Genomic DNA, 26,746 nt, shown 5'->3' on the forward strand with positions numbered 1-26,746 from the left:
CCAAAGAACATATTAGCTGTTAATAATACTTGTTTATGAATAACACTGAAAAGCATTGCTCCCCTCATTGTAACATATTGACCCAGTGAAGTAAAACAAAGAAAATGATACTCTTTTGATATGTGTGTACTATTATTCAACTACTGCGACCAAATATACTAAAGTTCTCAGCCAAGTTCTTTGTCAATTATCTCTCAATCGTTGGATTGATGCATGTGTTAGAACAATAATTCTCAGTCCTGGTTATTTATTAGCATCATCTAGGAAGCTTGTAAAAAATAAAGGTGGTCAGCTACCAGCCCAGGGGATTCTCTAAATTACCTGGGCTGGGGTAGTGTCATCAAAGTGTTGTAAAAACCCCCCAAAGGATTCTAATGTGCAACTTAGACTGTGATTCTTGTAATTGTTTGCCCACATCAGTATTACTCAGACTTCAACTATTTGCGTAGGGCAGTGTGACTCAGAATTGCTCACCGGAAGGGCTTGTTAATGCATAGATTGCTGGGCTTCACCCACAGAGTTTCTGACTCAATAAATCTGGATGGATCCAAGAATTTGCTTTTTTAGAAAGTTCTAGATCATCTGCTCTTTGGGGACTGCAGCTCAAGAACCACTGACTTAGATATTTATTCCCCTTCCTGCCACATGGCTAACCTATTGGCTATCCTCATCCTTTGCCTTTTCAGATCTGCTAACGTTAGCCCTGGCATTCAAATTCTGTTTTTGTTTTTCACTGTACTAAACTGTATTTATTTTCTCACTTTGTCAGAGAGAGCTTTAGGATTGACTATTACTTGACCTCTTTCCAAAAGAACTAAGTATACTCTTCAATGTACTGCAAAATGACTTTTGCTAATAGATATGCAATGTCAAAGAGTTACCATATGTCAAAAGAGAGGGAGAGATGCAAATGTAGATCATCTTAGAGCTATTCATTCAGCCAGAAAGTAAGGTTACAAAATTATTAACACACATCTTGAGTTAAAAAGAAAGAAGGGAAGGAAGAAAAGAAGGGAGGGAGGAAGGAAGGGAGGGAGGGAAGGAGGGAGGGAGGGAGGAAGGAAGGAAGGAAGGAAGGAAGGAAGGAAGGAAGATCTCTACAGGAATAGAAAATAATGTGGTCTGCAAACACCAAATAGCATTAGTATCAAGGGTGTTTGGGGTTATCAGTGGTTTGTTGGCCTTTTTTAAAAACAAACAAACTATATATTCTATCTTATTTTTTATGTTTATTTATTTATTTTTGAGAGAGAGAAAAGAGAGAGAGAGAGAGAGAGAGAGAGAGAATTCCAAGCAGGCTCCACACTGTCAACCCAGAGCCCAATGCGGGGTTTGATCCCACAAATCATGAGATCATGACCTGAGCCAAAATCAAGAGTCAAACACTTAACCAACTGAGCCACCCATGTGCTCTGAGTTATTTTTTCCTCTAAAAAACTTTGGTAATAAAAATAAAAACAATTGAAATGTTTAATATAAACAAGAAGCAGTCATTCAGCATATTCATGAAACTATCTTTGCTGATAACAGTAGAGATGGAGAATAAGACATTTTATAAACACAGGAGCTTATAGTCCTGTTGAGCAGAGAGAAATTCCAGTTTATGTTTTCATAACATTTAGCAAGATGTTGAGTCTCCTTGTAGTAGTATGAAAAATATAGAAAGCCATTAATGATCATTGACTATGGAAGACAATTTCTTAGAATGTTGATGCCTTTGATTTTTTTTTTTTCCCTAAAGAAAACTTGAAAGGATTTGGCCTGATAAAAGCTGCTTTAACTTGAATCTACACCTTTTGTTTTTGAAGTCTTAAGGACTTTTATTCATTTATATTAGATTCAGCTGGATGAAGATCAGTTTCAGTGTCTTTTTTTTTTTTTTTTCATTTTGGGTGATGGGCCCTCTAAGAATGAAATGATACTTTATTCACTGTAAGAATAGAAAAGTTTTAAAAATAAATTATGGCTCATATAATAACCATTAATGTTCAGATCTCAAAAACTAACATGAAAATATTTGTAAATGAAATAAAAATCTACTCTTTTGTTGACATACAGTCCTTGTCTTCCTCCTCCTTCTCCATCATCATCATCGTCTCATCATAATCAATAGTGGCGATATCATTGTCACAATATATAGTATATATTAGATTCTAAAGTCAGCCCATAAGACAAAAGCCATGTTAAATACAAAATTAACCTTGAAAGTGTCTTAGGCAGCTCTGTATTAGAGACCTACATTTCTCAATAAGCTCAGCAGAGCCAGTTTTTCCCCCTCTCATGTAAGGAGGCTGTTTCTTCAGTTGAGGACTAGATAAAGTGATCAAGTTATATTCTTAGCCATATTGTATTAAACAAAACAAAACAAACACAAAACAGTGTCTTTAAATATTCTTAGACTATTCTCAGTCTATTATGAGATGCTCACAGTGTTAAAGGTGCATGGGAACTAAGTACAACTGAAACGATCCAGATCCCCTAGCCCATGCAAATTGAATGGCAGACTCCAGCTGACACTAATAGGCAAAAAGACAGTAACATGGCTGAATTACTTATTTCTCCTCCCCCACTCTTCCTCTGTGTTCCAAATAAATCACCACAGACCTTAGGAGCTTAAAGTAATTTAGCATTATATCTCACGGTTTTGTGGGTCAACTGGGCTCAGCAGGGAAGTTCTCACTTTGGGTCTCTCATGCAGTTGCTGTTAGATGGCTGCTGGGGCTGAAGTCATCTGAAGGCTGAAATGAACCAGATATACAAGATGGTATTTTCACTCATATGTCTGGGATGACTGGAACAAGTTTCTCCACACAGCCTCTTCACATGACCTGTTTGGGCTTCCTCACAAAATGGCAGTCTCAGGGTAATAGGACTTCTTACATGGCATCTAATTTTGCCTACAGTGAACATTTTAAAGGGCAGAACACAGAAACTGCCAAGCTAGTTTAGAGGGGTAGATGGAGCTATCATAGTGTCCCATCTACTGAACCCTACTGGTCAGAGCAGTCACAGGGCCCACCTAGATTCAAGAAGATGCAGAAATAGGCTTCACTTCTTGATTGGGGTCACAGGGCAGAAGAATACATGGGCTGGGGAATGTTAATGCAGCCATCTTTGGAAAATACATTCTGCCATACCCTCCCTTCCTTGTCCCTCCTCCCTTTCCCCTGACTCTTTCCTTTCCTCTCTTCCCTCAGCATAGGGTTGAATCTGGGCAAGGTAAATGCATATGTGATTAAGCATACCTAAAACACTTTCTATTAAATTTAGAGCTTTACATGTGTTTTACTTACTAAATCTTTATTTACATAATACTAAAGTTCTAATGCCCAGAACTAAAATGGAATTATTTTTTTTTTTAGTGGTTCTATATATCATACAAGGAATTTAAGGTGATTTAGCAATTACAATTTCAAAATAATCAAGAATATGCTATTCAAATATTCCCTGATATTCTACTTCACTTCCAGGGTATAGAGCAGAACAGTTTGCACTCATTAAGAGGAGTGCTTACTATTCCCATCTTATTCTTTGTACACATGAAGAGAATTCTACAGGTATAGATGGTTTATCAGTTCGAATGGATTCACCTTGACACAGCTTACTGGAAAGACATTACTACTCATTGTCATTCAGGTGTGCTTCATTAAATGGTCTGTCATCTAGAACTTCAATAGCCAGAAACTTGCTGCTATCTTTTCATTCATTGAGACAAGATGATATAGAATCTACTAGAATAATTAAGCAATGTTTTATATAGTATTTACAGTTATTAGTTATATGTGTTATTAAGAAATTTTTGAATAATTAATTATACAGTAAAATGTTATATTAATTTTGATTAATTACACAATAATACATTAAATATTATTAAGAAATATATATATTTTTGTTACTCAACCCTATATCCTAATGAACTATGTCATTTTTATTTTCATTTTACAGTTGAAGAAATGAGGCTCAGAAATTCATCCTAGATCATACAGTTAATTAATGGTCATGAGTTTCGGTCAATGTTCTAAAGTTCTATTATGTCATATTGACACACAAAATAAATATCCTCAGGATTAGCTAGAGTGCTTAAGAGGTCAGTATTTACTTTTTATGAAGTGGCAGAGGACGGTCTTTGCGTTGCTGTCTTTCTGTTTAGACAGTGATAACTTGATTATGGAAAGTCTGCTGAAAGAGAAATCAGGGAAAGGTTTCAGAGACATATTATTTGGGGACAGTGTGAATTAACTCCAAGTCAGTGGGATTATTTGATGTCAGTGTTTATTTTCCTAGCATTTAGAATGCTCTTATAGCTTTTGCTGCAAAAGAATATGCTCTTCTTCCTTACTTCAAACATAAATAAAAAGATGTAACTCTGAAAGGCCATGATACTAGCACAGAAATTGTAAAAATTTGTTATCCTCAGCAACTAAAAAGCAAGGCAGAAAAGTCGTTGTTTCATTTAACAAGTATTGTGGCCCTTCTGTATAATGACAATATCATTAATTTGGGAGTATATGTACATATACTGGAGTACATATGTGAAAAAGCACAATTTTGCCCCTGAGAAACTTAGTTTTAGTAACAAAAGACAGGTTTATGGTTAAAACAGAACAATGAAAGTCAGTTACCCATGTGAGGTAAGATGACATAGAATACAATTTGTAACAGAGGAGAGTTCACTTCTAGCTACCATAGAATCCTGGTAGCTTGCATGGGGTTATGGTATTAGCATTGGAAGTTGGAAAAAATAGGAAATTGGATACCTGGAAAAAAAATTGGACATCATTATAGCAATAAGAAATGATAGATTGAACTAGGGCAACAGCCAGTGGGAAAGGGTCAAGAGGAAGTTTAAGTCAGAAATATGTAGAAGAAAATTCCATGGGACTTAACAAATGATTGGATATAGTGCTTAAGAGAGTAGGGGATGGTAAAGTTTTGGATTTGGGTCACCAGAAATTTGGTGGTTCTGTCATGCATATAGAGAAATGACAATGGCTGGAGAGTATATCACAGCAGAAAATATATGACCTACTCAGAAGCAGATAATTCAAGAAGGGTATATTTATAAAGGAATTGTTTCCAAATATTTGAGTATGGGGGCTTCAGAAGGTAGTATCTGGGCCTTAGCAGCTGATTTATACCAATACTAAACCTGAATGGACAAGGGACAAGAAACAAAACAAAACAAAAATACACCAATTACTTGAACCTAGAAGGAGAAAGTCCTATAGAGATAGTCACATTGCAGTAAATAACTTCTAGTTAAAGAAAGCACACACACAGCCTAAGGCAACCTCCTAGGAAAGGAACAAAGAGACTAACTACCTTGATCTCTCTCTCTTACTGCAATCTCTGATGCTGAAACCAGCTGGAGGCCCAAGGGCAAGGGATCCCTAATAATATTGTCTGTGCTTCAATATCCTGGGGCACAGAATAGGGTGGAGAAGGAAGAAGATAAGATCAGGGTGGGCAAACAAGGGCACCTGAATGGCTCACCTGGGGAAGCATCAGGCTCTTGGTTTCTGCTCTGATTGGTGGGATGGAGCCCCTTGTCATGCTTATGCTGACAGCACAGAGCCTGCTTGGGATTCTCTCTCTTCTTCTCCCTCTGCCCCTCCCTGGCTCTTGCTCGTTCTCTCTCTCTCTCTCTCAAAAGAAAAATAAATAAGTAAACTTAAAAAAAAAAAAAAGATCAGGGTGTGCAAACAGAGGGATGGTGATGCTTTGCAGATTGTGTGAAGTGTGGAATTGAGCCTGGGTCTAGAAGAGCTGTTTTCCCAAAGGTGTATACACACACACACATAGGCACACACACACACATATACGCACACACACATATGCACACATACACTCAAACATACACAATGACAGGCGAAGCAAGATCTTGGAGATAGGGCTTATTTAGAGCAGATTTCTTAACTTTGTCACTGTTGATACTTTGGCCCAGATAATCATTTGTTTTGGACAGATCTCCTATGCATTGTAGGATGTTTATTTAGCAGCATCCCTGGCCTCTACACACCAGATACTGGTAGCACCTACTCCCCCAAGTTTTTGATAATGAAAAGTGTCTCCAGACATTCCCAAATGTCCCCTAGCAACAGGTGGGAGGAGGGCAGGGAGCAAAACCACCCTCAGTTGAGAACCACCAATTTAGAGGAATCAGCAGTTTGAGAGAGGAAATGGACACTTAGGGAAAGAGTGTCTGAAAGCCTGACAGAGAATGATCAAAGTGGGTGTTGCCAACGGTGGAAATGCCATAGAAGATTCTGTATGGGGACTAGATTCTCTTGAGATGCAGAAAGGATCTAACAGGCTGAAATGGGCACATGGTAAATGGAGGCACCAGCATGGATCAAATTTGGCACCAGAGAGAAGGAGAGAGGGAAAATGGCAGCTTGACCAGGTGGGTTGATAATTTGTTTGAGGATGAAGAGAATTGAACATACTGTTTGGCTGAGGGGAGGAAACCAGTGAAAGAGGGAGCGCAGAGATCACAGTGAAACCAACACTGAGTGCATGTGCTGGCCCTATTCTAAGGGCTTCAGTGTTCTGCGATGTTTGACTCTCACAACAGCTCCTGGAGATTGTCAGAGTGGGTGCTCTTATGATCGCCGGTAGCAATGATGGAACTGAGGCACATGGAATTTATTTACATAGAATGTTTATTTACACAGAGTATTTACTTAGACAGTTAATACATGATAAAGTGGTGCTCGAACATGTGCTGAAAAGGGGAGAACATTCCAGTGGCATGTGTTAAACAGGGCTGTGTGTTAAACACATAGCAATAAGGAGGAAAAGAGAAATTAAGCAAAAGTATGTACATACTCGATGTGTAACAGGAGGGGGCTTACAGTTCCTAGTTTTGAATCGAATTGCTGCAAGAAGGTACTCTTTGAGGCCCTTTGCAGAGGCTAGAAACACAGGGGCCAGAACAGATTTAGAATAGACCCTATAGAGAATATTCCCAGAGACATGGCTCCTGCTTTAAAATGTTCCACTTGTTCTTATTGCCTGCCCACAAATGCTTCTCTGATCATTTCAAAGAATTCATGGTTCCTGCACAGCTGTTTTTCTCACTGCTACATGTATTTATTTGTTTCCTATAACAAACTGCCACAACATTGATATCTTAAAACAACACATACTTACTCTCTTACAGTTCTTGAAGTAAAAGTGAAATCAGTTTAACTGGGCTAAAGGCAAGGTATTGGCAGGGCTGATCTTTCTGGAGGCTGCGAGGTCTTGCCTTTTTCAGCCTGTAGTGATTGCCTATATTATTTGTCTTGTGGCCTCTTCATCCAACTCCAAAGCACATCACTCCAATCTGCTTCCATCCTTGTCATCACATGGACTTTCCTCTGACTCTGAGTTCCTCACACAAGGACCATGTGATTACAGTGGGCTCACCTGGATAATCTCATACAGTCAAGGTCCTTAGGTCCTTAGTTTGATCACATCTGCAGGGTCCCTTTTGCCATGCAAGCTAACATTCACAGGTTCTAGATATTTGGATGTGAAGGTATTTGGGGGCTATTTTCAGCCCACCACAACTGGTTTCTTGATTTTAATTTGAATAGATGGAAAGGTGGTTTAGCCTAGAGGTTAAGGGCATGGTCTTTATTGCTTAGGTTCAAATCCTAGGACTACCACTTCCAGGTCTGTGACCTTGAGTTTGTTATTTAACATCTCTGTGCTTCTACTTCCTCATGTGAGCAATGGGAATAGTAGCATTATTACACATTGTTTGGGGATTAAGGAAAGCAGTCCATGTATAGTGTGCAAAATATAATGCTGACCCTAACTGAGTATTCAAAAAGTATAACCAATTATTCTCAATTATTTTATGGAAACACATTTTCATTAAAGTGTTTAATTACTTGAGTACTGTCCATTTGGTTAGTCATTTGATTAAGCTGTTTCTCTAAAAGCAGAGGCTACATGCTCAATCTGACTGATATTATAAGGAAATGAAACAATAGGGTTTGTATCAATATAGTTCCCCTGGGTATTATAGATAATTGCCTTTAAATGACCCTGAGGTCAGAATTGGCATTATTTACAGTCTAGGAAAAAGCCTGCTACATCTGTCTTTTAAGAAAAAAATTATAATAATAATAGCCTTCCCTACCCAGGGTAAAGCAAACAACAAAGCTAGCTTTGGGCAAGTCTTCACCAGACATAGCACATCAGGTCAAGTTCTTTTTAACACACCAAATGAAAAAAAAAAAAAAAAAAAAAAATCACTGTAGCACCCAACTTGTTTTTTTTCATTTTATGCTATTTTCCTTTGGCCTCTGATACTTTATGGCCTTTTCAGGTCTGTTAGTAGGTAATATGTAAGAAAAAGAGTTCTGACATTTAAAAGAGAGAGAGAGAGACTGCAACACACACACACACACACACACACACACACACACACACACACAATTAGTGTCTGTAGTGTCTTGCATAAACTAAAAACCAAACTGGGCAAGTTACATATCCTCTACACCTCAGTTTCCTCAGCTGGACACCGGTGATTATGTAACCAATATTATAGGATGCTGTGAGAAGCAGAAGAGGTAATGAATGTAAAGGTGCCTGCCTGTTCGTAGCACACTGTAAGTGACAATGTATAAGAAGAATGATGATCTTGGTGGTAGTGGGGATGACAGTGGGAATAAAAAGGAGGGAAAGTGACAAACCTTGAAATAGCACAACTCATAAGCATAATCTGGGGAGGAAAAAAAAAAAGAAAACACAAGCAAATCATTAATTTCATGATTTAGAGTATGGCTAAAGGCTAATTACAAATTCTGTTAAATTTATCTTCAAATAGCACCAATATAATGATATTATAGGAAGAAAACATCATTTGACAGTGCATTATATTATGTGAAACAAACTTTGAAAGTTCATTCTTGCCTATATTCATGATTAAGTCTCAGGTTTTCCCCTAATGCGTGCTTGGAGGTAGACTGACACGGAGCCAGGATTAAGTGTTGTGATTAAGTCAACCAAAGCAGACGAGCTATAACTAGAACCCAGTGGACTTCATTTTTCCCTCGGGCTGCCATCATTTTAAAGAAGAACCTAAGATCAATTGTTAAAAGAGAGAGAGTTCACATGCAGCATACTTGATTTTGAGAGTTTTTTTTCATTTCTCACAGAAATAAAAATAAAAACATGTATAATATATATCCACGCAGTACTAAATTCTACATTAGAACACTAGTACTTTGAAATTTCTGTTGAAGTGGCCTCATGTGTCCCTATCACAGAAGTAAACCACCCATCTTCTCTTTTTTCCTTAAGGTGGAGAATTCAACTAGATATTTACAGTGTTATCAGAAACCATTAAGGAGTCATGAACCATTACTTCTACAGGCAATGGCCAGTGTAATTAAATCTTTTATCCTTCCTAGCTTCCCTGATGTGCCATTATCAGTCACTGGGCTCCCTACATATTTGTTGGCCATCAGCCACCATCTAGCTGTGTGACCTTGAAAAGGTCCTTTAAAGTCTCCAGATTTTAGATTGTTCTCCACAAAAGGAGGAAGGAGGATATGAATAATCACTAGGGTCCATTTCACCTCCAGAACCCAATGCCATGGCTTTGCAATGCTTTACAACCTGATAAACATGAAAATACATGAGAAAGAAGAAAAAGATTTCAGCTCTGCCAACTCTTTCTCTCTTTCGTTGCATAAAAACTGCCTAAGCTGCCAGTGGTTTGCAAAGGATGGCATCACTATTTATATTTTAATGAACACAGGACTATAGGACAATTTGTAAAAACATTTATTTCTAACTGTTCTTAAGAGATTGATCTGGAATAGAATGTGCATGTGGGCAAATATTGGATTCCAGTGAACTATATACTTCCATTGTATTTTGAAATATAAGTTCGCATAAAAGGACCAACAAAAAAAGTCATTACAGTTTTACTATTCGTCGGCAGCAAGAGGAAAAGAAATATTCTCTGAAAATGAACAAGAATGCCCTGCTAATGGATTTTTGAGAAGAGCATAGTTTAAATTACTTATTCAAAGAAGTCTAACTCCTAATACTTTGAGTTTCATGGAAAAAGAAATGGTTTTTTGATGAGTTATATGAATTCTGTTTCGACATAAATGTCAATGTTTGATTAGAAGGTTTTTTGTTGTTGTTATTTTTTGTTTTTTGTTTTCTTTTTCACAAATGCCAGTCTGGGAGGTCATCTAGTTTGAGGAGTCATTTGCTTAATGAAGAAACTTAAGTTGTCATTTTTATCCTTTGCTCTCACAGGGGAAATCCTTCAAAAAGAAGCTAGTCATTCTGATAAAACAGAAAAATATGAACCTTAAAACTAGACAAAACATATTTCAGTTTGCCACTAAATTAACTGAGTAGTGCTGGTATGTTCTCAGAGCTTCACATCCCCATCTGTAAAGTGGGGATGATGATACCTGCTTTTCAGGACTATTGAGCGCATGAGGTAACACATACATTGTGTGTGTTGGTGCTTGCCATGTGACAATAATAATAGTAGCTAACATTTATTGAGTGCTTACAGATGCCAGATACCTCTCTAAACACTCTCTATATTGCTCAACCCTTTAGATGAGTGAATCACTAATCTCATTATATAATGAAGAAACAGAGGCGAAGAACTTGTGTAATTGGCCAAGATCAAATAATTACTAAGTATTAGGGCCAGATTTCAAGACCCCATGCATGGTCTTTTTCTCTAATGACCATATTTGTGACACTACACTAACCTGTACCTGGGAAGATCCTTAGGGACTGGTCACCATTTTTATTGATGGGGATAATGTCCATAAAGCATTGAGTTTAGAGCCTACCTGGGAATCCAGGTGTCTTTCTGGTTCTCTCTTTCACTCACCCAGGATGATCAAGCCATCAGCAGGTCATGTCTATTTTACCTCCTGCTATCTCTCCTTCTGTATAATTTACTTTATCTCCACTGTCTTCATCCTAATCTGAGCCACCATTCTCACCTTCTTCTAGGCTAGGGCATTGGCCTCCTCCCAGCAAGGCTCCTCTGCCCCATGGGCCCCCTCCCATCTCCTCCAGAGTATAGTAAGAAGGATTCTTTAAAAACAGAAGTACGTATGTGTATGTGACTCCCACGTAACTTTAACACTCGGGGCAGTTTCCCATTTCTCATGGCTCTTAGGAAAAAGACAAGAATCCCCACCATGGTCTATAAAGTCCTCCACTGAAGTGAGCCAGGTAAACTAAAGTCTCCAGCCTGATCAGTAGGGCCCTTCCTTCACTTCCTGCTCCAGACCCTTGGAAACATTAATCCTCTTCCTCTTCTCCTCTCCTTCTGCCTAGATAATTTTTGCTTTTTTTTCATCTCAACTCAAACTTCATTCCTTTGAGTGAAGCCTTAATATAATACCAGTTGTGTGTGTGTGTGTGTGTGTGTCTGTGTGTGTGTGTGTGTGTTTTGAACAAATAAAGCTCCTCAAATAATGGTAGGTAGTGGTGATATTGATAGTCTGAATGGTGTTCTGTTGATAGTAATGAAACCCTCTTGGGAGAGATGTGACTTTTGATATGCAGAATTCATGTAGGTCATTGGAATGGACCAGTATTTCTGACTTGTGGAAATCAGCCTGGTTGCTAAGGCACAGCCCACATGCCTGACTTCCATTCAAGAGGATTCTCTCCTGCTGTTATTATTAAGGACAGATACTGGGCAGAAGTTAGCTGCTGCTTAAAAAGGCTGGAAACTCAAATACTTACCTGAATACAATAGCCATCTCCACTGATTAGGCTTTGTGATTACTTTGTTTCCTTCCCCTTAAAGAACACGGTTACAATTTACCTCCTTTGGGTGTTAAAGCTGCCTTGGAGTTTAATTTTAATCCAATTTCATGTGTATATTGTAACGCCAGAGTTTGGACGGTAGGAGGGTACATTGGGTCTGTTAGGATGGGCCTCAGGATAGACTTGGGCACAGAACTAGCAGTAGAATGATTAGTAATAAAAGGGAACAGTTTTTTGTTTTGTAGGGTTTTTGGTTAATTTTTGTTTTGCCTTTTTGTTAACTGACACTGAGATATCACTTCCCTTTGACTGGTAGGCAAAACCAAGAACACCCCAAGTAATAAAAATGTGCTTAGTTACCTCTGTGGCTTGGAAACTCCCACTTCACTTTTTCTTTCAACTGCTAATTGCTAAGTAGTAATTAACTGCTAGTTTAATGAGAAAAAGGACATCTATACTGAAGAATCTGTTAGATGGGCAGGGATTAGGAAGGTGTTCAGGTAAAATATCATAAATAATAAATAATTAGTAAAGTTCTGATGTATCGTAAGGAAACTAAAAGCTATAAGGCAAGGGGAAGGCAATTTTGGAGCAGGGAAAAATAGTTTTGATTTGACAATAATGACTCGAGAAAATGAGAAAGACGTCCTGAATTAATAGATTTGTGGGCACTGTGTTGGGGACAGGTCTTGGGAGGCATTCAGTCAGAGAGGAGTAAATATAGTGAAGGAGCAAGATCACTTTCTGTGTTTGTACATCACTTACCATGCTCCATACCTCCCTCCAAGCTTTTTGGTTTAATGATCGGATTGTGCCTATACCAAAGGCCAGATAAGAGTAAAAAAGAAATGGTCGTTCAATATTCTGCTATCCTTTCATTTTCTCAGAATAAGCCACCTTTAAAATGCAACAACAGTGTGACACTACCAATCATCTGGCATTAAATAACACATGGCACTTCACTCAATTGCATTTTGAGCTCTTAGGTAATTCAGTAACATTTTCACCTCAGGATGCCAAAGCAAACACTGGTTCTGAACTTTGCCTCTTGAACTACGCTTTCCCCTGTAATACTCTTTTGAATTTCCTATAGATATCTTTACCCCGGCATGTGAAGTAAGGAAATTCACTCAAACTAATAACTGTCTCTGATTTTTAGTGGAGTAATCAGTTGTCTCCTCTATTTGCCTTTCTTGGACTTGAGCAGAAAGGTGTGTGTAGGAATCTCTGTATCTACTTGATGAGCATTTTAAGTCCCAACAGCAGAGGACTGATTATCGAGGCCACTCATAAAAGGCCTACCTTCCAAAGGAAACTTGTCAAGGCTCAGATGTTGTCAAGATGGTTGCACAAGTGCTTCCAGTTAATGGAATAGCTTTTTGGCGACTTAATGAGGGATAGTTTGAAATCTTTACTGTATTCACCTTTACGTTTTTTTTTTTTTTTTTTTAAGGCTGATTAATGATTATGGTTCTCCCTAATCTAAGAAATGCCAACTGTTAAAAACCTCATACTAAGGTATTTGGGAGTGGTCATACCTTATGGCCTTTGATTTTTGTTTGAAGATTGAAAATAACCTTTGTGCTGTATTTTGATAAGGAAGTTGTCCTCAGTGGAGACAGACCTCACAGTTGGCATAGAAACAGCTGCTGGGCTATTCCTAGGCCATTGAATACAGGGCACCTGGCCCAGTCTGAATTGTTCTCTCCTGCTTCCTTGTTTAAATAAAGGTCAAGAAAAAAGTTCCCTTTCTTGGTTTAGACTTCAGCAAGAAATAAGGGAGTGACCACAATGTTATCTTAAAATGAGCATTTCCTTTTCCTTTAGGCATGTCTTTATGGCCCTAATTAAAGTTAATGAATGTCCCCAGTGTATGACAAGTGTTGAATGCAGTATAGCTCACCTGAGGTTCCCTGTGGTTGCACACTTTTGCAAAAATGCCCTTCGGTTCCCGCAGATCCATTGTTAGGCAATCCCTTAATTATAGACTTTATCTTTCCAAAGCATTCAAATCACATGTTAGCCAAATAACTTAGATGCCTTTCTAAGTGCTAGAGCTCTTAAGTCAAGTTGGCAGAAGAGGCTAAAGTTTAGGTAAATAAAAGGACGTGTTTCACAAATGATTCTTCACCTTGGGTGTTTATGGAAAGGCTCTGAGAAACCTTTGAAAACAGCAAACACCTTAAAAAAAATCTCATTCCAAACAGAAACATAAATCAGCTAAAAGTAGAGCTGCTCTGAGGCAGGGGATGGGTTGGAAGGAAGAGGGAGAAGTCGGGGGAGCATCCAGGCTCACCCTGGCCAAGCTGCCTCTGCTAGATGTTTTAGGCTCACTTCTCTCCTCATCAACGCCTCAGGATATTAGGAGACCACAGAACCAAATCCCTGTTCAAAGACACAAATTTGTATGACTTGCAAATATGTAAAATATGGTTTGGCACTGAGTTCTTCTTAGGATCCTATGATCCTTTTTAGATGGTATGGTTATATTAAAGGGTGAACTGAGTCTGCAACACATTTATCCAGAACTCCTGCATAAAAACAAGAGGTAGTATCCTTAACTTCCAGCAGTTAAATATTCCATTCTTCATTTTCCAAAGAATTGTGGAATTGCCTATGGCCTGTTTAAAAGCCATAAGAAAAGCATTAATTTTTCTTTTATTGTCCCACCTCATTTTTAATCCTTAGAAGTGGCAGTATTTCCAGTTGTTAAAGGAAGTACTTTTAATGTTTATTTATTTTTGAGACAGAGGGAGACAGAGCATGAGTTGGGGAGGGGCAGAGTCTAGAGAGGGAGACACAGAATCTGAAACAGGCTCCAGGCTCTGAGCTGTCAGCACAGAGCCCGATGCGGTGGCTTGAACCCACAAACTGTGCGATCATGACCTGAGCCAAAGTCGGATGCTTAACTGACTGAGCCACCCAGGAGCCCCTAAAGGATGTACTTTTGAGTCTCAAATCTAACACCAAATTTATGGCAATTGTTTAACCTCCTAAGGCCTTGACTTTCTCATTTTTACAATGGGATGATAATAAAACCTGTTTATAAGGCTGCTCTGAGGACCAGAGGTGAAGAACTTAACCTAGTCCTTAGCAACTAGTGACCATTCATATATGTTACCCAGTATTAGTATTGCTGATGTTACTGTCATTATTATTAAACAACTTGTTCACATACGTCCTGGCACTAGACTTGGCTCTGAATTCTTTCAGACTGTTCTGAAACATCAAATGGATCTTCAATGTGCAATTTTTAAAATCACTATTCCAGAGGTTTTGAAGAATAAGTTAACAAGATCTGAAGGCATTTCAAAACATAGGTTGATCAGAGAAAGCTTGAATGTTTTCAAGCCTCTGAAATGGCTATTTCCAAAGGAGATGATGCTGTGGAATGTGTTGTATGTGTTGTTGGATTCAGTTTACTCTGTAAACACATTTAGAAGTTTTTTCATGATTTTTCTGGTTTCACTAGGCAAATATGTGTTGAATATATATTATATGCAGATATGTGCTTGAGTCTCCATGAGATCACAAGTTATATAAATATTCAAAATGTTTTTAATAGGATGCATTCATGGTCAGATATATGGTAACATCTCATGAGCAGAAGTTTCTGAAGCAATCATTGCTGGTCTGAATTCAGGAAATAGGAATTCTTCAGAGTGAAGCTCTGCAGCCAGGACAGGTGGAAAGTTAACTCCTCCACTTGTTTTTGGGAAGTGGGTCCTGTGACTTCCGTGCCTGGAAGTGGAAAGATCTGGGTTAATGTGGAGAGTCTCAATGAGTATTTTCCAAAAGTTAGACTTTACAAATATCAAGCATACTCGGCCCCCTCAGTTTATGGTAATGAGGGCAAGGCAGCCAAAGTCTTGCCCAAAATGGGGTTTAAATTCTCTTGATGAACTTAATTCTCTTACTGATTGTGTTTGTGAAACCCCCAAAAAAGAAGGGTTTCTTCAGAAGCTCTTGGAGGAATCTGTCTTCAAGTGACATTGATGCTTCATGTAATGCTTGTGTTTGAAGATATCATCTATTTCACTGCAGACTAAAAACTACAGATTTGGTATATCTGTGTGGTCCGTCAGTATCTACACCTGGGATTTCACTGCGCATTTTCTCGGGAGCTCACTTTTAAAGGCCACAAATCCAACATTAATGCTGGCTTGAAAACTAACTAACAAAGCTCATTTTCAAACATAGCCTCCTTTAGTAGGGAGCTGATGAAATACAGGAGATCATATGTGAGTTTTATTTTTTAAATTTCATTTAAAACATCTGTGTCAAGGATTCTTCAGGACATTTAAAAGTACTCTTTAATATTTAAATTATTACAAATAATTCTGTGGTTTTCGCATGGGAATATGTATTTGTAGAAAATAATAAAGTCTAGAAGGAACAGATAAGATTGTATTTATTAAAATAAAAGCAATGCTTATACAGGTGAATTCATCAGTAAGCATTCTGTGACTACTTAGTATTTGCAAAGTAGTGTATATATGTGTATAAGTGTGTGTGTGTGTGTGTGTTAATTACATAACTTAAAAAATAGTCATCTTATAGTAACATATAGAATTTAGTCTTTTTGTAAAAATCCCAGTTATTTTATATATTGCTCTTCTGGATGAAGGAATGGTATATAAAAATGGCATATAATGGAATAATCAGTGGACCGACCTGATAATGTTTTAAGAATAGAGAAATACCCTGGGTGAAGGAAACTCATTTCAATGTTGACTTGGATCTGATTAACGTTAAAAGGAATGATATTCTCTGGAGATCTTAATGATCTGTAGTCCTGGCTATAACCCAAAATCAGTGATTTAAAATGATTCTCTGGTTGGGTCAGTTTTGATACATAGCTGATGGGTTAGGTGAGACAGAAAGTTAAACTGATCGTTTCCCTGGGACCCATCAGTTGGTCTGGGATTTCACTTGAAACCATAAATCCCCAGCTTCAGAAACGGGCCATTTTCCCTGTGTCAGTGAAAGAGTTTTGGAAACATGATCAGTCTGAGCGTTAATAGGTGGGAGCTAGATAACAGATTTTTTTTAAATGTGAATTTAGAACTTTGGGAAGGATGCAGCTTGAATAGTGCTACAGAAGGAGGGACACACTTTGAGTTAAGAAGCTGAGAATGGTTATTTTGGAAGTGGCAGATTTGCCAGCCTGCTTTATTCAGATACCTTTGGAGACAAAGGGTCAACTCTACCTGGACCTGGGACCTTTGCTTAAAAAAACCCTGAAAAGGCCCTTGTTTCAGCAAGGACCAAAAGAAGTGAAAACAGTGTTCCTTAACCTTAATATGTAGAGTTAACTTCAATAGTCCAGAACTCTAATTAGCAGCCTTCAGATGGACCCAGAGGGGAGCAGCTCAATGAAAGGTATTGACAGTACTCATATGCTTTGCTCTGGGATCCCCTAAATCATGGGGGTGGGGGGATAAGTGAGCATAGAAACATATCTGTCTTTGAGATTGCTCAAGATTCTTGATGGGGCACTCAAAAGAATGTTCTAACTGTTCATAGAAGTACAAGCTGAGTAAATGAACATGTTTTAAAAAGTAGCCAAGTCTTTAGAGCCAGGAAGAGAGAGATCAAGACAAGGGAGAATTCTGTATCTTTCTGTGAGACTAGCCTTTTCCCCATATTTATTTAGTTTCACTATGAAATTCTGCAGTTCATAGTAAAGTGTCTCCTTGTCTTGTACACAGCTGACTGGGCCTGCTGCTGCTTTTGATCACCTCCCAAACAAGGGAAATGATTTCAGATGCCTTCTGCTTTCCCCAATCCATCTCAAACCTTGAACGGTATCAGTACAAACAAGTAAAAAAGTTTTATTCACCCCTCCCCTCAGATGTCTGCTCACTGGCTGTACATGGACGGGAGTCTCTTACCCTGGGCATCACTGATGCCATCACTGATACTACATATACCATCACTGATGCCATTCATCATTTAAAAAAACAAACAAACAAACAAACAAACTGCCTACACATCAAAAACAAATAGCCAGTTCTTGGGTAGACTCTAACTAAATGTTACTGTAAGGAAAATTCTCAACCTCCACAATGAATATATTTAAGCCTGAATTTTTGTCAAACATCCTTTAAAGATAGACCTTAGGAATTAAGCTTGTGTACTTTTCAAAGGAGCAACGTGGTGCTTAAAAAGATGTAATGTTCCTAATGCCTCTCAGCTGAAAAGACAGGACTAGGATTAGGACCAAGTTACCTTATTTTCAGTCTTCAGTTTAATTTATTAATCTATTACTTGTTCATTGCCCACTTCAGAAAGGGATTATTCAGACCGAAAATCAAGTTCTTTTTGAAAATAGAGCTGACTTTTGCAGGGTAGACAGACCTGTAAAGGATAAAGGCAAGGTAAGGTGAAATATTTTTGTTGGCAGTGGAATGGAGTCTGGACTTGTTTGGGCATGGACTGGATTGGGACTCAGTTATTCTATTTGCACTACTTTAATTAATGCTTCAAATCTACAAATACATAGTGAATAAAAGAAATTGGGACTATTTGGATCAAAATGGTTACTGTGACCATTCACTCATTCATCCATTCATATATAAGACATTTACTGAGTTCCTACTAAGCTATTAAGTGTTTTAGTTGATACAAAATGTACTCCTATGCACAAAGCATTCATGATCTCTGCCATTCTAGGTCAGGGCAGAGGGAGATACAGACAAGTTAACACATGCATATATCACATACTCACAGATTATGGTAAGAACTGTGTTAATATGGCTGTCAATGCTTCTTTTTGTTTGGTTTCTTCTTGTTGTTTTATATCTAGAACTTATTTGAGGCCACCCGGTAGAGAAAATAATGTATTTCTCTTTCTGGATAAGTGGCTTTGGGATCACTTTTCTGAAGTGAAATCTTTTATTAAAACATGGATTTCCCATCTGCAATATTCTTCATAGCAAGCTTGCAGCATTGTTTCAGAACTGGTCTAATGATCTTGCTCACAAAGTAAATAAAACACAGTGGTGTCTCTATTTCTAGAATTTAAGTGTTGTAATGTATCTGTCTAGAAGCTGGTTAAAATGCATATTGTCCTGACATTTCAACTAGAAGTCTGCTGACTTCATTGTCTAGCACAAAAAATCATTATTATTATTTTATTTTTATTATTTGCAGATGGGTCAGGTTACCATCAAAACCTTATTATTATTATTATTGATAAAACACTAATGCAGTAGGTTGACATAGAGATTGACAAGTTGATTGTCACAGTATATTAATCTAACGTAATATTATACATTTTCCCTGACTCCGTGTAGCCTTTAAGATGTAGGAGAATTTGAGCAAATCTTGTCCCACTATTCTCAGAGATTAGATGTTATAGAAAAGACTAAAAGGATAAAATGATTTGATAACCATTTCAAAAGAAGGCTATAATAAATACCCTTAATGCAACATATGCCATAAACCAGAGAATTGTAAGTTTTTAGGCATGCATCTAGTTTATAATTCTAAAAGCCAAATTTATATACTTAAATATGTACAAGTAATGGTTCACTTGCATGCCTGAAAGCTACAAGAAATTTTTTTAAAATGTTAAAAACTTGGAAATTGTGAAGTTTCTTCAATTTTTTTTTTTGAAAATCAGATTAAAAAAAGACCCTTCTGCCTCTGATGTTTTAGAAATATTACTGCTTGAAAGCAAGAATCTGAAATAAAAGCAAATGACAATAGCTTTCTAGGCTCTAATCCTGTGTTCCCACTAAAAATATCTTTTGGGTGGGCATGACATTAACCATCCTATCTTATAAATACAGTAGAATATTTAATGATCTTCCATTGTATTCTGGAAAATAGACTTTGTGTTCTCTTTCTCTTTCTTTCTCTCAACCCTCCCCCTGTCCCCACACCCCCACCGGCTCTTTCTGGTACTTTGCCAGAGCTGTCTGCTTCTTTCTTGGAGTCCAGTAATTGAAGGTAATTTTTTTGGAGATGGTTTCAATTATCTAAAGCCAGTGGAATGTTTAACTGCCCCTTGCTATTGGTGAACTTGTTTACATTGGGATTTCAGATGAATTTAGATTACATGCAACCAGATGTTATCTGCTATGGTAGCTTAAAAAAAAAATGTATGAGAGAGGGAACTTTACTACCATATTTAGGTCAATGACCCACCAGTTTTATAGAAGTATGCCCCTTTGGGTAAACTTTTGGGGTAAACTTTTAATCACAACCAGTGAATATTCAACTATGAGAGCATATGGCTTGTGTGCAATAAATAAGCTTTAATTTTCCATGTGTCCTTATAGTTTGTGATACTGATCAGAAAATCCTGTCTCACAAAAACATTTTGCCACCTATCTAGTTGGAGATAGTAAAATTATAAATTAAAATTAATTCATGTTCGCATTGTGCCTAACCTTCACAGATTTGCTGTCATGCTACCCAGATAATACAAAATAAATGTTTTGATATTTAACAAGAAAAAAAAATATGAAGCAATATAAGTCACCTGTAAAACAACAACTAAATGTTCTAGTCTGCAGACAATTGAAGACTTATTTCCTTAACTGACAGCTTAAATGAAGGCTTAGTAAGATATATTATTTGTATAGGTTGAACTTTAAAATCTAAAAGAAAAGCTGAATACACAAATTTTAACTTTGAAAACAGATAAATTAGGATGGAATTAATCTTTATGAAAGAATTATTTGCTTTATCAAGGGATCCAGAATTCACTTAAGAAGTTTTTTTTTTTTTTTTAAGTTGGCTTTCAACATGATTAAAATATGATTTAGCCTTCAAAGTTTAATTGCATATAAATTTTCAAAAAATAATACATCCTTGTTGAATCTTCAAGTAGGCATCAGGTATGATTATCTTCACTACTGATAGTGGGAAGCCATCCAAGAAATGTTTTAGGAATTAAATAGGGGAATATATATACTCATACACATATAAATGCATACACAAATACATATATGCACATGTATGTACACATGCATATACTATGTATATCGGCATATATGCATGTAATTTTTTTCTTAGGGTTTAGCATACTAACTAAACATAGTTGACACTCAATTGAATGAATAAAAAAACAAATTAAATGTTTTACGATCTTTGCAAGTAGAAGAAGGGATACCAGACAGGAGTTTTCACCTTTGGGGGTTGTAACCATTGTCAAAATCATGCTCAGGGAAGAAAGAGTAGGTTAGGGGAGAAAAAAAAAAACAAAAAACAAAAATCAAAAAACGTTCTTCACCCCTCTTCCCACTACCTATTCTACTACGGTCTCTCATTGCATTTACCTAACTGGAAGCCAGATGGTAAGGGTGCCAGTTGAAACAGTAGATAGGGGTCAACTTCCTACTTCTTTCTAGTCAAAAAGCAGGGCAGAGAAGTATGGAAATGGATATGGAGGAGCAGAGAAGAAAAAGCCCATTGGTATCTCCCATGATCCTACCTAGGGTGGTTCTCATAATCTGAACTTGGTGGAAAAATGCCATTGACAATTATTTTACCACTGTAGAATTATAACCTTTCTAGGCAATGAATCTAAATAGTAATCCAAACACTATTTCTTTTTGATTCAGACTTGTGGTTTTTTTTAAATGAGAATTCTGATTATGAACCAAATACTTAATAAATATTAAGACTTCATATCAATATTTATTTTCTTTTCAATGTATACTGTATATGGACCCTTAATTGTCAACTGTACACACAAAACACATTTGACAAATCAGTGTTAAGTTGTAGAATAATTTGAGAGATAAAATATGAAATACTAGCTATCATTTTTATTTGGATTTTACCCATCTTATAGATTCATGTTTACAAATAAAACTTAAGAGATTAATTATTTGCTAAGTTATAAGAGGTACTAAAGTATTTTAAAAGACAATTTAATGGAAAAGAAGTTAGACAAAAGATAGAGTAATTGAAAAAAAGAGAGTGTCATGTCTAAAATAGTCATGTCAAGCTCATTAAATTTCAAAGGGTTAAATTCATATGGATGTAAGACTTTGAAAACTCATAGAGAGTATATTCTCTGGAATTAAGCTAAATATTAATAACAAAATGTGTTTAATTAAAAAATACCTAAATAGTTAGAAATTAAAAATGACCTAAATAATTATGGAATTAAAATATCATAACGGACATTAGAAAATATTTTGAAATGAATGACAATTAAAATGCTCATATCAAACCTTGTGAGATGCAGCTAACCAACTGCTGAGGGGGAAATTTATATACCCTGAACGGCATGTGTGAGAAAGTAGGGAAAGCTGAAAGTCCTTGATCTAAGTATTTAGCTCAAGAAGCAAAAGTACAAGAAAGGTAATAAAGATAATAAAAGAAATTGATGCAATAAAAAAACAAAGACATTATAGAGAGCTTTGAAACAAGGACTAGTTCTTTAAAAGATTAATAAGATTGCTAAACTCTAATGTAATTGATGCAGAAAGTGAGTGAGCAAGAAAGCACACTCTACCAATATCAGCATTCATGACCAATCTTAGAAAAAATTTTTAACAAAAAAAAAGATATATGGATAACTTTATGCTAATATGTTTGAACATATTTTAACTTCACAAATTCCTTTGACTTAAAGTATATAAATACTCATAATTTTTATTTTATTTTATTTTATTTTATTTTTTATTTTATTTTATTTTATTTTTTTTTATTTATTTTTGGGACAGAGAGAGACAGAGCATGAACGGGGGAGGGGCAGAGAGAGAGGGAGACACAGAATCAGAAACAGGCTCCAGGCTCCGAGCCATCAGCCCAGAGCCTGACGCGGGGCTCAAACTCACGGACCGCGAGATCGTGACCTGGCTGAAGTTGGACGTTTAACCGACTGCGCCACCCAGGCGCCCCAATACTCATAATTTTTAAAAGAAATTTAAACTATTATTTGAAGCCTTCCCACAAAGAAAACACGTAGGTATCTTTATTGTACTAGATATCTTTACTTATACACTGTGTGGGATGTAAATTAATATAGCCATCATAGAAACAGTATAGAATTCCTAAAAAAAACTAATGATAGTACTGATATATGATCCAGCAATTCAGCTTCTGAGTATATATCCAGAGGAAGTGAAATCAGTATTTCATAGAAATATTTGCACCCCCATGTTCATTGTAGCATTCTTACAATAGCCAAGATGTGGAGACAACCCAAGTTTCCATCAGTGGATGAATGGTAAAGAAATTGTACACCTCTATCTATCTATCTATCTATCTATCTATAATGGAATCTTATTCAGCCGTAAAAAGTAGAAAATCTTGCCATTTGCGACAACATGGTTTAACCTGGAGAAAACTATATTAAATGAAATAAATCAGAGAGAAAGAAATACTGTTTGACCTCATATGTGAAATCTAAACAAGTCAAACTTATAGAAGCAGAAAGTAGAATAGTAGTTGCCAGGGAATGGGGTTGGAGAAATTGGGGAAATATTAGTGAAAGGGTCCAAACTTATAAGTTCTGGGGATATGATACAAGTGTAGTGATTATAGTCAACACTGCTATAATGGACACTTGAAGTTTGCTAAGAGTGAATTTTAAGTGCTCTCAGCACACACACAAATGGTAACTATGTGAGGTGATATATAATGTTAATTAATTTGATTGTGGTAATCATTTCACAGCATATAGGTATATAAAATAATCACATAGTACACCTTAAATACATATAGTTATCATTTGTCAAAGAATAAAATAAAACTAAAACACTAGCCCAAAAATCAGGCCAACAAAAAATATAAAGAAAAATCAACTTTTTAGGAATAGGTAGATTCCTAGGAATCCAACAAAATATATACAAGACCTCTACATAGAAATTTCAAAACATTTCTTAGAGAAAAAAATTAAGTCATAAATCAATGGAGAGATGTGCCATGTTCATTGATTAAAAGACCAAAAATAAGACATTGATTCTATTATAGCTGATCTTTAGATTAAGTGTAATAAATAAAAATTTTCAGCAACTAACTTTGTGTATGTGTGTGTAATATAGCAGGTTGGTTTTAAGATCTATCTATAGCTATAGCTATCTATGTCTATAGCTATCTATATCTTATCATCTATATCTATATTTATATCTATATCATCTACCTATATATAATTAAATATAGGGGCCTAGAGTTGCAAAGGCAGTCTTAAAAGGAACAAATTTGTTGGACTTATACTTCCAAATATTAAGATCTATTATAAATTATTGGGACTAGGTATAAAGCTTCTGGAATTTTGGTGATGCTTTATAATTTGTACTAGGAGGGTGATACAGGATATTGTAGAAGTTCACTTAGTCACAAAACTTAAGATTTGTCTACTTTGTTGTATGTGTGTTATATTTCAATATTTCCAAAGCCAATATGGCAAACAAAATATTAAAATTTAACATTGATTGAAAATATAAATTATTCTCTATGCTTTTCTACATGCTTATAATACTTTAATAATTTCAAAATAGATAATTCATAAAAATATTTTTGTTTTAGGCTGTATTTTGATTACAAATTGTATATGGCAAAATGATCCCAAACTTTGTGTCCACTGTATGAAACCACAATATTCCCTTCATCAGACCCTAGCAAAAATTATTGCAGAATGAGAATATGTGAAAAGTCTGGTAAATGCTGTACATTACAAAATCCTCTACACCTATCATCTGGGGAATAATGGTGGGGTCTGGACAGACAGGATTAGATTGATAGCCAGGAAAAATCCACAACAACAATAGAAAATGGGTGTTTGGGAAAAAGAAGGACCCAGAACACTCTGAGTACTACAGCTGTCAGTGAGTAAATGTTCATTTGATAAACTACCAGATCACCTCTAAAAGTGCTTTTGACTAAGGGCAGTTCACTCAACACTCAATTACTCAGGGACTCTGTATCTGGGCCTTCAATTTTTCTCCATTTTAAGAGCCACTGTCTGAGGGATAAGAGAAGAAAGTAGCTCAATACTCTGCTCTTTCATATTTGTTGTCTTCTGTTGGCCTGAGAGGACTTTTATCCAGGTTTCCTCTGAAATGTTTAGGGACAAATGGTCAAATCTAGAGTTCAATGCAACATGTTTAATCATGTTTTAACATTTATTTAAATTTATTTTAATTTATTTCTCATTGGCTTGTAGTAAAATGCAACATGCTTTGCCTATTTTCAGTTTGACTAAATTAATTTGAAAAGAGAAGTTTAAAAATCTAAAATTTGAGTTTTCTAGTGGGACTTATTTTTTGAAGGTGATGATCATATCTAGGAAATGTTACCTTACAGGTTGTTTTTCATATTATTATGATCAATGATCATTATCAACCAATATTTACTCATTTTCTTGTGCATATACAGCCTAATAGACACAATATGGAGGAAAAAAAATATATATATATATATGTCTAGGTTTAATGTGGTGCAAACTCCAATGCCTACAGGGACCAGTGACATAACCTAAAAGAGCAAAGTGGTAATGGTGTAAGAAAAACAAGAAAGGGTATGCCATTATAAATGGAGCCTGATCATTTGCCTTATTGCCCTGAAGACATTAGGGAGTGGTATTAAACTGGAATTTTTTGAACAGTACAGGCTCCACTCAGTTTCAGCTGATTGTAGCCCTGCAGGAATTTCGACATACTGCTGCTTTATTTTTCAAAAGAAACTTGAAATATCTCTCTCCTAAACAAAACAACAACAACAACAACAACAACAAACAAAAAACAAAAAAACAAAACACAACAAAACCCATGAAATCTTCCAATTTAAAAAAAACAATCTAGTTATAAACTAACACACACTCTATTGCTATCACCATGGGGCAAATAAAAATGCTTTCTGAGGGCTATTTATGGTATGGACCTGTGAACCTCAGCCTTCCAACATACTCAGGGGAAATAGGACACACAATTTGTATAAAAAGATATGGAATAATACTAAATACTACACGCATTTATTTATTTATTTATTTATTTTTTCTCTCATACAATAGTATTTACTAAGAGCCTTCTAGGCCCAATGCCCTGTGTGAGTTACTAGGGTTACTAAGATGAACAAAAATGTTTTCTGTTGTAAAGCAGCCCCCGCTCTGGGAGAAGAAAACAAGTCATTAGTTATTAAGCAAATCTAATATAGTAGGAACAATTGGTACTGTAGAATTTCAGAGGATAGAGGCTTTGCGGACGTTTTTCTTGAGGACACAGGAAATAATTGGGAAGTAATGAGCCCCCCCCCCAGCTTTTTTGTAATTTATAAATACTATGTCTCATCTATCTGGGATACACTTTAACCTAGTAACAAGAAGCAAAAACAAGTCATAAAACAACCTCACAGTCAACTTCTAAAGGAAGTACTGTCATGGAAGTGTGAGAATGACAAGGGATCTCTTATTAATTAACAGTTTCCACATCCTTTTTAAGCATATCTTTACTTACACTTAACTAAGCAGAGTTAGTTCTTCTACATGGGTTATGCTATCAGCTAGTTAGCTATCTTTTTTATCTACACACACACACACACACACACACACACACACACACACACATTTATCCACATAGTATTTTATTTCTTTTGCCACTGAAGACAATCTTACTTTAGCTTCAAATTAAGTAACAGCGACAGCCACTTGTTTTCCCCCTTGGGACTATGGTGCAGCCAGAGAGAAGGCACATAAGTGAATAAATTGTCATCAATTCTAGAGCCCTTTGGTTGTGATAAATGGAACCTGTTTTCTCTGGGAATTCTGAGTGGATTATTATTCAAACTACTTACTATTAAATGTGTTTTATTCACCAACAGAGGCAGTAAAGGTCCCAATACTCCATTTTTCTGAATAACCTTATCAGCATTCACTCTGGTATATACAACTTTGTAGACTTGGGAGGAGTGCTTGATCCCTACATATCTTCAGAACTTCCCTTTAGGCGGTCTCCCCCAAAGTTATAATATTGTGAAGAGTATGGAGTTAAGGATCACTCTTTGAACATGGATGGATGGAAGA

The 26,746-nt window shown here is 36.4% G+C and overlaps 1 protein-coding gene and 1 long non-coding RNA gene across 2 annotated transcripts in view; one reads left to right on the top strand and one right to left on the bottom strand.

The window, feature by feature from the left end:
* Positions 1-26,746, top strand: part of MACROD2 (mono-ADP ribosylhydrolase 2) — a 2,023,701-nt gene that overhangs the window by 1,014,544 nt on the left and 982,411 nt on the right. The gene's annotated exons all lie outside the window — the stretch shown is intronic.
* On the bottom strand, positions 15,332-26,411 carry LOC122215830. Its single transcript, XR_006200564.1, has 3 exons — positions 26,339-26,411; positions 17,992-18,120; positions 15,332-15,501 (listed from the first exon to the last, which is right to left on the bottom strand). It is a non-coding gene; the product is annotated as an uncharacterized LOC122215830 (long non-coding RNA).

The sequence above is a fragment of the Panthera leo genome, chromosome A3 (assembly GCF_018350215.1).
Source record: "Panthera leo isolate Ple1 chromosome A3, P.leo_Ple1_pat1.1, whole genome shotgun sequence".
Classification (NCBI taxonomy): domain Eukaryota; kingdom Metazoa; phylum Chordata; class Mammalia; order Carnivora; family Felidae; genus Panthera; species Panthera leo.